This window comes from Alnus glutinosa, chromosome 10 (assembly GCF_958979055.1).
Source record: "Alnus glutinosa chromosome 10, dhAlnGlut1.1, whole genome shotgun sequence".
NCBI classification, from domain to species: Eukaryota; Viridiplantae; Streptophyta; class Magnoliopsida; order Fagales; family Betulaceae; genus Alnus; species Alnus glutinosa.
The window spans coordinates 13,802,142-13,807,349 of record NC_084895.1 but is presented as its reverse complement, the minus strand read 5'-3'; the positions used below and the strand labels follow the sequence as shown (position 1 = coordinate 13,807,349).

Genomic DNA, 5,208 nt, shown 5'->3' with positions numbered 1-5,208 from the left:
ACCACACCCAAGATATTAACAATGCACCGTTCCAAGCTAAAATATTGCAGCTCCATTTAATCAAAGAAGGATATTGAGAGATTAGTCATTATTTTGTTCATAAATTTGAGTCAGATTAGCTTTAATAATTAAGCTTGTATAAGTCATAACATCTACATACAGATTGCCAAAGAATGGGACAAAATATCTCAGCCTAATTGGAACAATACCCTAAACCTTAAACGTCTCATTCCACCTAATAGATTACTTTTTCATTGATTTTTAATTTAATTTTTGCCATTCAAATTATCAATCAGGTGTGTTGTTCTTTACATATTTTTAGAATTTCACATTCTGTGCATTTTTTTACCAGTTCTTCTTATTTTGGAAGAATTGGAGTACTTTATTCGGATTTTTCTGGGTTTAATTTTTGTAGAAAATTGGAGAAGGAATTGGGAGGCGTAAGGACTCATATTTTGTGGAGGTATATATGTGGTCTGCCCATAAACACCTATTTGAGTGCAGTGAAACTGCTCTGGTTGATAGAAAAATGTGCATGCTTTTAAGGAGGCTGCGAAAGCAGGGGATGCTCTTTTTGGAACAATAGACATTTGCTTAATCTGAATTATCAATGCATCCATGTAAGCTAGTATTTATTTAGGAATAGGAGCAACGGCATGTGCTTGGGACTAATTAGTTTTGAGTGGTTACTGGCAAGTGCCTAATGTTATATTTATTTAAATAAAATTAATTAATTTGGGTAATTTTGAAATATATTTTATTTAAAGATTTGGAGGTTTTTTAAGGATTTGGTGGTTACAAAAGAGATTAATACGCTATTAAAGTGTCCATGCCATTAAGCTGGATTTGGTGCTTACAATTTGTGACCATTGGATCAAATGATTTAAATGATCAAAAATCATGTGTATGGAGAAACTAAGTTTATTAATTCATACTATTAATAAAATTTCCAACTACATGAATAATCTCCATCATCAAATGACAAAAATTACAATACAGAAGAAAGCAAGTGAAACTGAACAACTTCTCTCATATTAGATTACAATAATTAACCATTATTCATAATCAAATGTACAGCTAGCTATCATCACTACCACCAAAGATGTCCATGGAAACTGAAAATATCTAAGGATATAGACGGTTTGACAAACTTTTTAAGCTATAAAAAACAGGATAATTACACTGGTACTTAAAATCCTCAATTAAATTGAAGCACCGTTATTGCCAATAAAGACGAATATAACGAAAGAGTAGCTACACCCAAGAAGAAAACAATATAAGATGCGGTAAAGCTTGCAAAGAATACTTGAGGATCTATTTCATACCATTTCCCTTCACTTGCATTTGAAGATTTTGTTGGTGATGGATGTGACTCGTCTACTTTGGTGCATCTATTCTCTAGTGGTTGTCCGCAAAGAAATGGATTTCCTTCGTAACTACTCTTATCAAATGTTGCAAACTGTGCTTTCATGTCTGGAACTTTACCTGATAAGTTGTTGTAAGCCACAGTAAACACTCCCAGAAAGTTCATATCAATCAATACTGAAGGAATTTCTCCACTCAAATTGTTGTGAGAAAGGTCTAAACTCTCCAACTTGTCCAAATTTGAGATTTTTTGTGGAATGGAACCTGTCAACTGATTGTAAGACAAGTTCAATGCACGGATTGAAGATAACTCTCCTAGTTCTGGTGGGATTGTACCTGTTAGCTTGTTGCAAGACAAATCCAATCCAGCCATATAATTAAGGATATAACCACTGTAGGAGTTAGACCTACGTTTTGTTACAAACTCAACCTCAACATGATCATCATATTCTATCCACATCACCATGTTATCTCCTTCCCAATTCCATTCTTGGAGCCTTTGGAATGTGGAACCTAATCCAATGAACCAAGACATAGAAGGAAATCTATAATAGACAAGATCATCTATATTTCCAAAGGACATGTTGTGAAAGCAGTGCGGTATTGTCCCAGAAAGAGAGTTCTTGGAGAGATCCATTATGTCTATCTTATTTAACCAACACAACTGATTTGGAATTATACCACTGAAATAATTGCCCCTCAACAAAAGTATTCTTAAGTTTCAAAGTGCACCGATTTCATCAGGGATGCTACCAAAAAAGCTATTATCTCTAAGGTCTAATGTTGAAAGAGATGATGAATTGAAAATAGCTTTTGGTATTGGACCTGTAAGTTTGTTTCCTTGCAAATGTAGGTGCTCAACAAATCGTAGATTCAAGCAATAAGGTAATGATCCTGAAAGTGAGTTATGAGAAAGGTCTACTAATTGAACTGAATCTAGTCCACAAGGAACCTGACCTTCAAAAGAGTTGTTACTCAAGACAAAAGTCAACAAACGTGTCATGTTTCCTATCCATCCAGGAATTGTTCCTGTGAACTGATTATTGCCTAAATTCAAAAGATTCAAGGAGGTGCAAGTGGCAAATAATTCCATTGGTAACTCTCCCGAGAAATTATTAGAGGACAAGTCCAAATACTCCAAATATCTCATGTCACCAATTGAGGACGGAAGATAACCTTCAATAACATTTTGGGAAAGATTTAGATATTTTATGTATGGAGTTATCTTTCCAATATTCTCTTGAAGTTGACCATCTAAGCAATTGTCAAAGAAATCCATAAATGAAATACTCTTGTAGCGATTTGGTGGCAAATGAATTTGACCCACGAAAGAATTATTTCGAAGATTTAGCTCTTGCAGTCCTGTGTTGTTTTCAAGCAACCAATTGGGGAAGCTTCCTTTCAACTTATTGTGAGACAAATCAACTATTTCCAATTCGCGCTGGTCAAATAGAAACTTGGGAACATTTCCAGTGGGCTTGTTCAAATTACAACCACGTAGTACAATGACCTTTAACGATTGAAATGAGAGGTGGTCCCAACCCAACGAATTTTCTGTTTCTATCTCAACCTTGCTGTTATTATTCACCAACATAATCACCTCAAGCTTAGAGTGATTAGCAAATAAGTTGAATGACAATAGGCCCTCAAAAAGATTATAACTCAGATCAATGTACTCAAGTGATGTTGGGATGGCTATCAGATTTGAAGAGATGTCTCCAGCGAATTGGTTAAGACATATATCTAACAATCTAAGAGACGTCATATTGTTTAGGCATGGTGGAAGGATCCCTTCAAATAAATTACCATGAAGGTCTAACTCTTCAAGTTTATTCAGTTTGCAAAACTCTGTCAAAAGGAATAACATTAGCAATGCCCATCCTAATTATGTTAAAAAAAATTATAAAAAAAAATATGTTTTTATATTCCTAATAAATTGTCGATCATTAACTACAGGTAAGAGTAACAAATTATAAAAAATTGATTCTTACCTTCTGGTAAAGTGCCATTAAGGTCATTATAACCTAATGATATAGCCTTTAGAGAAGATAGTGCCCCGATATGTGGAGAAATACTTCCAGTGAAAGAATTTCCATTCAAATCTAAAATCTCCAACCTACTAAAATTAGACAAACCTACCACGAGTGAAGAGAGATAGTGTCAATAAAATCTCTAAGAAGGAAATTTATATTAGTCTTGAAATTAAATAGACATCATCTTTCAATTGCAATTTATATTAGTCTGAAATTAGGTGATAGAATTTTTTACTCGAGACTGGTAGCCGTCCATTAAGTTGATTACCTCGCAAGACAAGGACAACATTTCATTGTTTAATTAAGATTTTTTGTTACTTCTTTAGCATTTACATTTTTATTTTCACATTTCAAGATTATATTGAATCATCAAAGCTCGACGCAGTCAATGAGAAAATCCTTGAAAGCTTGAGTCTTTTCTTAGTAACTTGCTTATTATGTGATCTTTGCAACTCCTATATCATTGGCGGATATTTTTACATAATCCAAATTTACATTACATTTTCGTACAGCCTTATGTTGCATTTTCTTCGCATGCTTTTAATTTTTTTTATTTTAATTTTATTTTTATTGTAAGTGAAACGTGTCACATTAATAGATTCTATCAACTTTTCTAATGGTAAATACTATTTTTTTTCCTACCCAATAGAGTGATTAATTAGTTTTTAAAGCTCACACTACTATTTGCCAAAACTACAAACCACATACTTAAGTGTATCTCTTTCATTACCATTGATTGTTAGGGAGCCATTGAATTCTTTATTACTTAAATCCAACTTCTCCAATTTTTCAAAAGCCGATAATTTCGTATAAAACAGAAAATAGAAAAATTCACATATAATTGGAATTGCTTGCTGTTTCTATAAAGTGGTACAAAAGATCAACATACATACCTTTGGGAGGAAATGATCCTTTGATCCGATTCGAAGCAAGATTCAGATTCTTAAGGGATTTGACTGCACTCAATAATTCTATGACGCTTTTGCTGAAATTGTTGTGACTAAGATCTAAGGTCTCCAAGTTCTCCAATCTTGACAAGCTTTCAAAACCAGTCGTAGAACCATTAAAAAATTTGTAGTAAAACAAAACTATGCAATCCATAGTATGTAAAAGAATAATAGCATTTTATAGCTTAGTAACTAGATATTTGTGTTGTGGCCTAAAAACATATGAGAGAGAGAGAGAGAAAAAGAGAGAGGGAGAGATATCTAGTAGATTAAATCCAAGTTCTCCAAGTTTTCAAAATCCGATAATTTTGCATAAAAGAGAGCATAGAAAAATTAAAATATGATTGTGACTGCTTGTTGTTTCTAGAAAGTAACACGGAAGATCAACATACCTTTGGTAGAAAATGATCATTCTATCCGATTCGAAGCAAGATTAAGATTCATAATGGATTTGACTGCACTGAGTAATTCTATGATGCTTATGTTGAAATTGTTGTGACTAAGATCTAAGGTCTCCAAGTTCTCCAATCTTGACAAGCTTTTAAAACCTGTAGTAAATCTATTAAAAAATTGTAGGAAAAAAACTATGCAATTCGCAGTATTTAAAAGGAAAATAGCATTTTATAGCTTACTAACTAGATATGTGTGTTGTGGCAGGAAAACAAGTGAGAGAGAGAGAGATATCTAATAGATTAAATCCAACTTCTCCAAGTTTTCAAAAGCTAATAATTTTGCATAAAATTGGTTTTACGACTTATATCTAGCTTGTTCAAGTTTCTCAATGTAATTAACTGTACATTAAAAATTAAAGTGAAATAAAAATTAGGTAATAACTATGAATGATGAATGTTATCAAATTGTAA

The 5,208-nt window shown here is 32.8% G+C and overlaps 1 pseudogene; it reads right to left on the bottom strand.

Moving 5' to 3' along the window:
• Window positions 1-972: 972 nt before the first annotated feature.
• On the bottom strand, window positions 973-4,438 carry LOC133880637 (cuscuta receptor 1-like; annotated as a pseudogene).
• Window positions 4,439-5,208: the final 770 nt, after the last annotated feature.